Source organism: Anser anser (assembly GCF_964211835.1).
Source record: "Anser anser genome assembly, chromosome: 7".
Taxonomy (NCBI): Eukaryota; Metazoa; Chordata; class Aves; order Anseriformes; family Anatidae; genus Anser; species Anser anser.
Window position 1 is genome coordinate 33,904,067 of NC_139727.1, and position 13,540 is coordinate 33,917,606.

A 13,540-nucleotide genomic window follows, 5' to 3' on the forward strand; every position below is an offset into this window, starting at 1 on the left:
AAAAATTTAAAGCATTTTCTCCCTCTTCTTCTAATCCTGTAGCTGAGTTCTGCAGGTGCACAGATGAATCCTCAGAACTCGCAGGGCTGAAATCCTAGTGAACTTGCTGCAGTACTTCCCTCGGTAGCCACATTGCTTTTAACACTGAAAATACCTTTCAGAATAAAAATATCAGAAAGATGATTTTCAAGGAATGCAATCAGGTTTACCAATGTGAGACTACCACAAAAACAGGCTGCAGCATACTGTGTTTTTGATAGACACCTATTCCACAAGAATTTAGCAAGAGACACACACATAGCAAGGAAAATTTCACCCCAATAGTTTACGTTTTGGCAAAGTTCAAAGTCCCTATACACAGGATTTTTTTTTAATGTGAAATGTAAGACAACTTTAAGCATAGGTGCTAGCTGTGTATAAAACAATCTGTTCTTATTTTCATTATAAATTATACCTTTCTCTCTACTTTTGAACAAAGGTATTCAAATTCTCTGGTAAGTATTCCTGATTAAGAAATTCTGGTATCATTCTAATTTCTAAAAGTGAAATAACATCATACAACATCATTGTATAACATCATTGTATAACATCATAACATCATTGGCATTTTATTTTCTGTAATAAGATTAAGTTTCACCAGATTTATGTGATGACTGAAGAAAAAAATCCAGTTGGTCTTAACACCAGATATCCGTTAGCTAAGCTAGACCTTGGTGTTTCCTGTCAACTTCCTAAACTTTACCAAAAGGCCCTTGCAGTATGGATGTTAAAACTCAATACTTGCAAGGGACTGTGATGTAGCATTCTACCTCTCTATATACACTTCGTTCTTCCCCCATTTGAGTGGAGGAGAGAAAAATCAAACCTTCCCTCTAACTATTTGGAATGAAATCCTAACCTTATTTCCCCTTAATGGACTACACCATAGCATGCAATACTTTAATGGATTATATGATAGTGGCCTTCCTCATACCCATTATTTACACAATGTTCTCACACACAACAGTTGCACTGTAGTTAATGAAGCTATTCAAATAAGCAGAGAAACTCTTCTCTAAGCCAACAGAACCATGACCTTATTAGAAAGATGCCTTATTCTTTACTGGCCTGATCCCACAGTGCCAACAGGAAATCTTCCAGCGGCCAGGCAGCAGCAAGTGAAAGCACAAAGTAAACTTCCTAACATCTTCTGCAAGTACGGCCTCAAATCTGAGCTTAGTGAAGTACTAAGAAACATTTTTCCATAAATGAAATGATTTCATAGACACAAAAAGTATAGAGAATTTCAGATGTTTAACAATTATAGCCACATTAAAACAATTCTGAGCCTATAATAACCAGATTATGTAAATAATTATCAGATTATGCAAAACTGTATTCACAGGATATGATCCTGTTTTGTTTCAACACAACAAATTATTCACAGAGGAACAGAAGGCTTGCATTTATATTTACATTTAATAAGCCAGAAAATATAAATAGAGGAATACTAATAATGCACGTAATGGAGATCAGTGGTATCATTTTGGGTATATTTTGCAAGGTTTCCACAGTAAACAGGAAGAAGCTTTTGAAGATTTATTTTGAGTAGCTTGCCTACTTTTTGAAGTATTACGTTGTGGCAGGCTGGATAGTTCAGGAGATTATTAATGGGATATACAGCCTTATATTTCCAGGAAGCTAGTTTAATCTAGCTCAGGTCAATACTGACAACTATTATGTAGTATTTTTGAAATGACAAGGTGGTTCTGGAGCACTTCTCTTAAGAGGACAGGTCCAATGCACAAAAGTGCCACTGATTTGCACCTCATGCGGCACACTCCATCAAAGAGGCTAAAGAATTAATGGGATGTTGGTTTATAACATTGTGAAGTACTCAGGATGTTCCCCCATGCCCCTCATTTCCCTTTCTGTGAGATAAGCTGCTCCGTTAAAAAGGGACAGTACTCCCATATCCACAGATTTTTCTACTTCCACTGAAAACCCTACAAAGGAAAATCATAAAGGTGCCCTATGCTACCACATTTCAACATGCTTTAGTGGGACTCAGGGGAGACATTAGAAGGTTTCACCTAGAAAAACATCTTGAGAGTGCTATCTGTAAAGAATCTTGACAGATGATGTTTGGCAGCGAGTATTTCCACGAATTTTCAATGGTATTATTAACAGTTCTGGACTGAGAAAACAGCACCAAGTGACTGGTGGCTTTTTGTGATCTACCTATTCATACACCTAATACTTGCATGCAACAGTTTTGTCTTACTAGCAAGATTCAGTATCAATAAACTGTCATCAAGCTTCCCTAGAGATAACATTTAAAAAAAATACATCTGGATGTGTGTTGACTTCAGCAACACTATGGCTTCTTGTATTACTCCTGCCTCTAGGAGTAATAAAATACCAGTGTGCGGAAGGTCAGAACCAAGAGCATTACTGAGATGAGGGATGAGTATAATGCAGACTCTGTCACTGTACATTAATGTACGCATAATGAAGACCACATATGCACACCTGGACTTATACTGTGTATTGAGCTGTCCCAGCGACAACTGAGTTAAAATATTGAAGAGATGCCATGTTTAGTGGCCAGGATGAAATTAGCCTCTCTAGTATTTGAGAACAGCATCAAAAAGGGATCTGGGGTATCACTATGCTGTTCACACTCACTGACAGAATAGGACATAGCATTTCTGATATGCTGTGCAAGGATGAACATAATTGCAGTAAAACAGGCTTTGTAGTAACAAAGGGCAGCAGACGATGAATGTGGATTGCAGTGCATACGAGCAGATGCGTCTCACTGGCTCAGAGATTATTTGGAGTTGCAACTTTGCCAGTTGCTCTCTTTAAATGTTCATGAAACACCAGAGTCCAGTCTCCTGTTACACTGGCATGAGCCAGCATAACCTGTATTTCAAGGGCTATCCATGTGATGCTCAGCTTCCAAAGAACAGGGCTCTCCCACTAAGGGCACTTACCAGAGTTGTCCGTACTGCTTCTAAATACAACACTGTATCTCAGTCATCAGCCTGAAGGTGAAAAGCCTCTGCTTAATTAATGGTTCATAAGTATCCTCATTAAGCTCATAAACTGGGTATAAACTGTGTGTGGTTTTTATCTAAACCTTTTCAGTTGTGTTTATAACAATCGGGATTTCTCATCTGCAAATAACCATGACTGAATGCTTAAGAATAATCAGGAAATCTTAATTAGAAGTAATAGGGGTTAGGCTGACTCTTGATGACAGCATGATTCTGCACATAGTTGCAAGAATATGCCTAACTAATGGAGTTCAAAATACGACAAACGAACAACTTCTGAATTCACATTAGACTTCTGAAATTGAATACAGGAAGTTCCCTGCAGGAACAAATCCCTAAATTTTCCCTCAGAAGTGGGTAAGTACAGCGCATATGCAACTGAAGGGTGGAAAATGGCACACTGACATTGAACATTTATTTCCAATACTCTTCAAGAATTTAACTTAAGAGACCTGCAACTCTTGATTCACTACCTTTTCTAGAAGAGAGCAAGCCATTGTAAAAAAAAATACTAAATGAACACTGTTGATCAGAAAAGTTCTGATTAAACAACTTCTACACATGCATACATAGGATTTGTGCAGACATAGATTTAGGAACAAGTTTTCATACTTGTAACTGCTTTGTATTCACCTGTGCATGCTTAGTTTATACACCCACTTACCCAAATCACTGCATGAATCAGATTACTACAGCTGCAGGTAGCTATTTAGGTCCAAGCTGGTACACATCTTGCCTGCCATGCACATAACAAATCTGACTGCACGTATTTCAAATCTGAGCATGAATTCAGTACATTCAAATGTCTATGTGCATGTGGTAATGCATATCTGGCCTTGAATTAGAGGCAACTTGAGGCTTCTGAAAATGTCAATCTGGAAAAAAAAAGTAATACTGTGTAATACAGTATTTAGTAAATTACTGCCCTGAATACCTAATTCTGTTTTAAGAAAGACATGAGGGAGGATAATCCTATAATTCGTCAGGATACATGCTGAGCAAACCTGTGAAAAAATATCCTGCATTATGCACAACATCTAGTCTGTTTAAAAGATCACAGAAATTGGCTCACAGAAAGAGCTAAGCACAACGGAGGACTTAACCTGAGGTGGGATTATTAGGCCAACTCCACTGATTAGAACTACAATTTGGTGTGAAACAGCTAGGCTCTCATTCTCCAAAGTAAAGGCTGAAATAAACATTTTGAACTCCCATTGATTTTGAAGACAAGGAACTGAAATGGGTGACAGCATCTTCTGTTCTGGAACTCAATAGCAAGTTGAAAAACATTGTAGAGTAGATGGCTTAAGGGTAACTTAGAGATCTATTATTCAGGTGAGACAGCTGATTAGAAGTCACAGGGATACAAAGTAAGCAGGAGATAAAAGATGTGATTTATCATTAATATTTTTATTAAGAGTATATGTTAGCCAATTTGGTTAAAAAGATGTATTTCATTTCCTGTCGTACAAACTTGGTCTGACCACTTGAAAGATTTAGGTACGCTACGGAAAGGGTTCCAAACTACAGTTTTTCAACAGTATGCTCTTTTTTCAGCTATGCTGCTTTGTCACCAGTGTAATATTTAGAATGATTACTTACATTCTAGTTTCAGTTCGGCTATTCTATATTTCATTTGTTGTTGGTTACGAGGATGAAAGTATTCCTAAAAAATAATCTTTATTATTGCTGATATGTTTTTGTTCATATCTGCTGCATGATAACTGTGAGCCTTGGTATATTTGTGTGTTTTGTTTTTTTTTTTAAGAACAGTAGTTTATGGTTTACATATAAAGATCAAAGATTGACATATGTACCTACAAGTAACTAATAATTACAACATAACCTTAAGGATAATTGCATTGTACACAACTGTGGAGTTGTTCCACTTTTATACGTGTAAACAAAACCAGAATTCTATTAGGTTATGCGATTGCCTCTATAGACTCAAACTAAATAACTTTATATGCATAAACATTCTTCATATACTTGGGTTTGCTACTGGTAGAGGGAGGCAAAGTACTGTCTTTGATCACGGATAAGGAACCAGGATTGCTTCAGACTTTTTCCTAAACCAAAACACAGACCCCCTCCAACCTCTTCTTGCATCCCCACATGGCCTCAAACACTTGCCCCTTCCCCTTTCCCCACAGTAGCTTCCAAGGCAGCAAAGCCAGCAACAGCACTCCCCCTACACTGTATGGCCTCAACATCCCTTCTGCTTGGTCTTCTGCAGCCTTTCTTGTTTTTCCCTGAATCTTTATTTATTTATTATGTCAGACACAGGGAATAAAGAAAAATTTATAGTGATAAATTTCATACCAGAATGAGTCTATGAGTCAGCTGAGTACCCAAAGATTCAAAGTGGGTCTGCATAAAGAAAGGACAAAAAAAAAAAAAAAAGGAAAAAAAAGGAAGAGGAAAGGACAGATAGGAAAAGGATTGTATAAAGACTAACAAAGACTAACGGTTAACTAGAAGCGAGGTTTCTGAGATGGAGTAGGTATGCCTGTAAATTGAGACTAATGGGCTAGCAACTAAAATCACATAAATAGGCAGGCTTAGTCTTGATTATTGTTTCTTGAGAGGGGATTTTCTATTTTCTGAAATAAGGAGGGTTTCCATAAGCACAGGAAGGTGTTTAAAAAGGATCTTCATGTTTAGAGCTGCTTTCCTTGTATGAGTTTAAGGGAATCTCTCTCTCTAAAAGCAGTGTGATTTTCTTTGATGCTACTACAAGGACGTTTAGAGCTCTAGAAGAAAGGTTACAGGTCTGTGCCAGGGAAAGTAACGTTGCCATGAGACTAAGCAGATGAACAAAGCTGCCTCATCCACTTTCTCAAATGGCATGGTCTGCAAGATGCTGGAAGTATGCTTAAAGCAATATTTAAGCATAAAGCAACACTATATGATTTAATTCTGGCATAAAAGGAGAGATTATGTTAAATGTCTTCAAACCCACCTTCATCCACTGGGTAACATCAGGTCATTTTTCTATACTCAAATTCATACATCTTCCTAGAATGTTTTAACTCTATGATATTCTCAATAATGACACAGCTAAAACCAGCAACAAGACAATTTGAACAGCACAAATTACCAAGTAATAGATAATTAAACACATGCATAAAGCTCTTGAGGTCTGTGTTGTCCTGTGGAGAACTCCATTTGCCTGGTAACTGTTCAGGACCCACCATAATAGGTCAGGGGCTTCTGCATACTACCCCATTCTTATGTTCTTTAAAATTATTTTGGACTGAAAATAAAACAGACAGAGCTATGAGCAAAAGCCTGTAAACATTTACTTAACACTTTGCTATAGCAGTAGATGAAATACGATTGACCACTCACCCCAAACAACAGAATAGTTGTTGTGTACACTAGGAGGTAGAGAGCTAAACTATTCAAGCAACCTGTGGATCATTAAGAAGTGCAAAAGTATCCAGAAGTGTCCACAACAAGCAGATTGCAAGAAGCCAATGCTGGCGACAGCAAATAAAGAACAATAGTTCAATGTGAATGGAGTAGTTATTCATGAGGTATTCTCTACCCAGTCACATACATAAGGACTCTCAAAAATATCAGAGAGCAAAGAATTTGGGAAAGACTCCATGGAGGGCAGACCCACAACCCTACTCCAGGATCTAGAACCATCTCTCCAACCTCTGGGGATCTCAGGGAGCAGTAAAGGAGCGTAAGAAAACCTCACAACCCTGCACCAGGACTGCATACAACATGTCATGGTCCCTCTCCAGGCATAAGCCTTCTCCCCCACAGGAGGAAGAGGTTGTGCACACGATTGCTATGCTGGCCTCTGCCCTGATTTCTCATCTCCACTGCACCATATCCCCCACAAGATGGGGGAGGCATGTGATTCATAATATTGCATGCATCTGTGGTTAAAGTGCTTTGGCATCCCAAATTATTTAGCCTCCATGCTGTCATCTAGTCTTAAACCACCACACTATGAGTCAAAAACATCAATACGTCCTTCAATAAGGAGTTTAAAAAACACATTTCAATTATAGAAGACTCATGAAATTGGCAGCATCTTGAGCAAATCCCTCTGCTTGCCTAGCAAGTAACTTTTTTTTTTTTTTTCAAAAATAGCAGAATTGATTAAGATTTTACTTGTTAAAACTTGATTCATTCTGGCAACTATCAAACTGTGTGAATACTTTAGAAAGAAACATCTCTATGTCCACAACTGTATTGATTATCTGAGGTAGAACCAGTCTTCTACTTTGGTTTTTCTCATTATCTCTGTATATACTTTTTGAGGATAACATAGTACATTAACACAGTTTATAGCAGTAAAATATTTATTGTTTCTGGAGCACTGGAGAATAAATGAAGTCTATGAGGTGATAGCTTGGCTTAACTGAAGTCAACTGCAATTAGGGCTTCAAGGTCAGGAGTATCTTTTCATTACAAGCCTGCAGAATATCTATAGTTTGATGGGATTCTGGTCTGTCAGCAGGACTTCCACAAACTACTGCTGTAAAAATAAAAAAGTTCTAAAGACTTCAAGAATTATTTTCTTGTTCTCCACTCCATTAGAAACATGGTGGCATGATCGTTTTTGCCTGCAATTGCTTTGCAACAGGATTAGCCTGCTGGCATATCCAGAGTTACTTTCACTTGCACGTGTACGAATGGAAGCAGAGTCATGGACAAAACCTAATACTTGCTAACTGCAAACAATATGTCTTAAACAAAACTCTGTCAAGTTCCATAAATGCACAATATATTATGAACTATACTTCCAAAGACAATATGATTAAACATCTACCATCACAATGCAATGCCCTAGAATTTTTACTAGTAGTAGTTATGCTTTAAAATTAAATTACAATACTGTGCTCTATTTTATGGCTGTTTTTTAGCAGGCTACAGTGAGCTATCTGTTATAGAAGGGAAACGTATGATGGACTAGATATTTGATTGAGAACTAAAACTGGCTGATGTTAGGAATACCTTTAATATGATGAATAACCATATAAAGTAATAACATGGGCTATGAATAACTTGATTTGGCTTATCTGACGTGAACCAATATTCTTGTTCTGGTTTATTCTAGCACTTTGTATTTTTGTGGGTATTCCTATAAGAAGATACTGAGGTGAAATGTAGGAACAACTGTGGCTTAGGGGAACACTGCATATGCTACATCTGCTTTTAGTAGCAACAATTTGCAAAATTCTTTCCAAGCATAAAAACTATAATCTGTCCATAGAAATTTCAATTTCTGTAAAGGTGTAGAGTACATTTTGATAAAATTGTATTTTTGCAAGTCATTAAATTGTTTTTTAGTAACCTCATATTCATTTTCAATTGAACAATTATTAAACTATAAAACAAAATTGCACGACTCCTAAAACTGTAGTCTGGAGTTTTACAGTCTGCTATAAAGGGCTGTATTATTATAATACACTAAAGATGCTCAGACTATTAAAACTTTTTTAAAATGAACTGTAAAATATTTTAGCATTGATGAAATAATTGTAAAGTACTATGCTCTCCAGCAGTATACATGCCTGATATTTCAGTATAATGAAAAGCATATTAATCAAAAATAATTTAAACTGTAATTCTAATATATAAAAGAAATAAATTTGCTATTGCTATCCTTCAGTGACAGAAATTTATTACACCCAACTTCCAACATTACAAATGTTTCATTGAGGACTAATGACTAAATATAAGGCAGAGTCTTAAAAAGAGCTCTATATGCCAAAGAGAATGAATGTTAGCTTCAGATGATGTATATCTGAGTAGTGCTCATGATGGTAACAGATCTGTGCCGATTACTCTCTATCACTGGAGAGTTTTAGCCTACATTTTACTCCAAAAATTGTGACAGGTCCTGCAAGGGGGACCTATGTTCAACTACGAAGCTCAACCGAGGCTGGTAAATGAGAACAAGTTTCTACTGACGACTGATGGCTGATGCCTGAGAGCAACACTGACACTAATAGGATACATCTGAGCCTATAGGGTATGATACTTGGCTACATCCTCAAACTGCTCCTCTGATGTTCAAAGGAGAGGCAAAAGATTCTCTGTACTTAGAAACTAATCAGCTATATTAATCAGATCTTGAACTTCAGCAGGATTTCAACACGCTTGAAAATGATCCATCTTGTGTGGTCCTGAAATTATTTGGCAAAGACATTGAAGAACATAAGTGCAGCCTTGCTCCAAGTGGGAGCAGTCTACACAATCAGACCATTAGCACGTATGTATGTACATGTTAATTGCAAAGCAGCCTTCTGCCATTGAGGTACGCTGTTTGTACAGCAATGCAGGAGGACTGCCGACTGCTTCCACACCAATGAACACCCAGACTACCACACGCCTGAAAAATGAGACCTGACCCTCTCCCGCAGTGACCTGACCTTCGCAGTCCTGTCCAAAAGGTGCAACAACCATGGAGTAAGTGAAAACAGTCTCAGGGAACTGCATACTTCTCAGAGTACATTTTTGAGGACCCCCGTCTACCACGCTGCTGAAGCAAATCAGGATTAACTTTGCTGAAATCAATATCAATGGACAAAACAGTATCTGTTTTGGTAAAACAGGATTTTGTTTAGTGATATCCAAATTAGAAGGATAAAATTAAAGATGAAACTCTGAATTATCCCTAGCTGCCAGATTTTAATCTGAACACGTAAAGCACACAAGACTCCTTTAGGTACAACAGAATTATGACCAAAGCAAATTAAAGATGTTGCTTTTTCAGAGGAAAACCTGCCAATAGGTGTTCTGTAAATCACTCAAACAAGCAGGCTGACCCCATTATGTCAGCTAATCCTGGAAATACAGGAGGCAAATTTAAATCTTTTCATATGAAACATTTAGTCAATATTCTATTTTTTTTTCCAATTTGTTCTGGCACAGCAATGGGAGTTTTATATTCTTGCCCATCTTTTGCTCCAGACTGGAACTTTCTGTGTAATTGTGATGTCTGGAGAAAGAGGTCCAAGTACAATGTCTCCCAAGGGAAAGGTAGGCAGGGCATTTGAAAGGACAGTGCTTGTTTTTCACAAAATGAAAAAGGAACAGAAAGATCACAGATTGTATGGAGGGGCTGGGGAAGAGAGGGTGCCAGCCATATGGACTAGATGATAGTAGTTCACTGGGGATAAATAAAGTTCACTTTGTCTTTATTCCAGAGTACAGTCTCAGCAGTGGTACTATTCCCTCATCAACAAAACACCTACATGCTGCCTGTGTTCCCTGTTTATGCTCACCCACCACCCAATTACCAGTCCTGAAGCTCCACACCTGCTGTGTCTTGATCCTCAGAGCACTACAATGAAGCTTTTAACCCTCTCTTAACACCTACACAATGCTTTATAATAATAATTATATTTGACACACAGGAAGCTACATTAGATAATTACAGACAGTATTTCAAACACTGGATTAGCAGACAGAGGGGTGAAGATGTGCAATGCTTAGACCTACAAGCTAAAAGCACAATTTCCAGTCTCAGTCATGCTAAAGTTCTAGTCCCAGAGAACTGTGAGCTCTGTCTCCTGTTTTTGTCCTAAGGCTTGCCATAACACATTCTTCTTAAAGTAACAGCTTTATGTGGAATTATGGAAATTGTGGAAGGACAGCATGCGATATGATCCACACTGCTCTAAATACTCCCAAATCATACAGCAAATACAAAGAATCTACATACTTAAGTATCTGCATTTCTCTTTTCTTCCTTGTTCCCCACAGAATATTTGAGCTTTTAAAATACTATCTCATAAATTTGAGGTAGGAATTCTGCTGCTGAGAGTACAAAGACATTCACATACTGCACTCAACAGAAAAATATTTGCCTTCAGTCTGAAGGGCCACATATCTCAGTTATATGTGTGTACTGCTCGCACGTCATCAAAAGCACGAAAACCTTACATTCCCTCTAAATGCTGAGCTAAGGTTACCTAGATCAAGACATTTATAATAAACATGAGGAAACAAAGTATATAGCTTTGGCTAAGGAGTTGACAGATGTCAATGCACAAAAATAGAATGAAACATCCATAACCATCTTGATTCCTTTCTTTTTTAGTCATGTGCAAAATGTCTTCTAAAATATTATAGCAAGCCCAGTATGAAAGTCTTACTTTTTTATTTATTTCTGATGATGCTAATCTAATCTAATCTAATCTATCATTTGAAGTTTATTATTATTTTTCTTTTCCATGCATCTTCCTTAAATGCAGAAGCAGCATTTTTCTTGAGGAATACATGGAGTGACTACACTTCCAAACTCATTCTTTTGTCCTTTTCACATAATCCAAGATGATGGCTCAAGCAGTGATGGTAGAGTGTGAGACTGAAAGCCATAACCGTTTTTTGACTGACGTTCTAAACACCAGTTACAACCGAGAATGAAAGACAAACAAATGTGACAGTTAAGTAGAAAAAGTTGGAGTGCAGCTATCGGAAAAAAAAAGATAAGAATGACAATTGCTTAATAAAATGTGGATGTATAAGGACCACACTGTTGGCATTCACCTTTTCCCTTTTTGTTCACACTATTTTTTAACATGGTGCTGAGGATTCTTTGCTAGACTTCAAGCACCTCAAAATATTTGAATTTACATTTATACAGAGCTAACCACTATTTATTCTTTGTGTTTAGCAAACTTAGGAGCCAGGTTTATGGGAGAGTTTATAGGACTCCTGATGAAGGTAAGCATCTTCTTGGCACAGATGGAGTGCCAATTTAATTTAGGGACAGAAAAAATAGTGTAGTACAAAAATCCATTCATATTTAAACATTAAATAAGCATACAACAAAAATCAACATTTCTCTACATCAATTAGAACTGTAGCAATGCTAATGTGAAATGAAGAACCATTTCTAAGTAGCATCACTAAAGCAAAAATTATTTTAAAATCCAAACCTTCAACAGGCATTCAAAATAAATACTGAGTTCAGATAAACAAATCGCGTATTTTCTTTAGGCACTCATAACAATTCCAAATTCCCAAGTAGGCTTGTGTGCTGGAGTACATGGCAGAATGACAAAACCATTATTGTATTCCTGCTTTTCATACAACTATTGTGAACAAGTCAGAAAAAAATGTAACAAAAATTGTTCCGCTGGTGACACTCTTGGCAGATTGGGTTAATGTCCTGTATTTTACAACCTCAGGAGGTTAGTATTTGTTCATTTCTATGGCAATTTATACTAATCAATCACTTCCTGCTCTTTCCTCCCTTACTGTATTTATTTCTATAGCAATCTGTATTAATCAATCACTTCCTGCTCTTTCTTCCTTTACTGCATTTCTAAATCCACTAACTAGGATATGCATCCTTGTAGCATCTCAATGATCACCTCCCCATTCCCTCTCTGTCACTGTCTTTTTGAACTAAGGCTAATGTTTTTTAATTCTACTTTTCACAATATTTAAGCTCGATTGCCTTTTTGAAATTTTCAGCTCAAATGCTAAGTGTATAACAAAGCCTTTCAGATTGATTTTGGTAGCACTAGTTCATGTTTTGAAAATACTACAAAGACATATTTTTCATGGGAGGAGAGCCTTGGAATGAATATGCTTCTCCAAGTGCAGTATGAATGCCTCCAGTTCTTTTGTAAAATTTGAACTGAGGTTTAAGTCTCACATGCAAAGTGGCACCACACTGTCCAATAAACATAGGTTTCTTTAAAAAAGTGTGGGCTTGTTTTGGCTCTATTCGCAAGTTACTATTGAAAAATCCACCGAAATGTAAAAGCTTTGTTCTTCATGGTTCAATTCTGACACAAGAAAATAGCTAGCACCAGAATGTTGTATTTCACAAGAAAAAAAGAGTGTGTGATTCATGTAACTTCAGTGACCTTTTAATGCCAGCATATCTGTAGTTTTACAAAACAGCAGATAATTTATTTAAATGAAGCTGTTTTCCCTGGAGAGCTTTACTTCTTGCGTCAAGTATATCTGGGGTGTACTTGAAGTCACAGCACACCTTCAAACCAGGGCTGATAAATCCGAGTGCGACATGACCTCAAAATGCCAGAGTAACTGGCATAAGGTAGGGAGGACAGGGGAGAACTTCATTTGTTTTCAGAACAACAGAACATCTATTCAGGTTTGAGGAACATTTGCAAATCAAACTGAAACCAATGGGATTTGTGATCCCTTGCTACTTCTTCGGTTTAGTAGTTGTGTACTTTAGGAGCATCTGGAGGCCTTATTCTATGTGTAAAGTGTATGACTGTACAAATACTGAAGGAAAATGTGATCTCTGCCGTAAAACTTTTTAATACAACATGAAGTGAATTAATAATATTCCATCAGGTTCTTGCTTCAGATGCAAGATACTCCAAGTTCCAGGCTTAAAAGATTACATTTCTTTTTAGCATATTTCATTTGGTCAAATGACTACTGCATATGGAAATAGAGTGCCTACAACTATCTTTCTCTCGTCAGTAACTTATAAAGCTTAACTAATAATGAATGTACAGATATGAAAAATCGAATTAAAA

General features: G+C 37.1%; 1 protein-coding gene across 4 annotated transcripts in view; it reads right to left on the reverse strand.

Annotated features, from left to right (window-relative positions):
- The window catches only part of GFRA1 (GDNF family receptor alpha 1), a 146,587-nt gene that overhangs the window by 18,979 nt on the left and 114,068 nt on the right, over window positions 1-13,540 (reverse strand). The window lies entirely within an intron of this gene.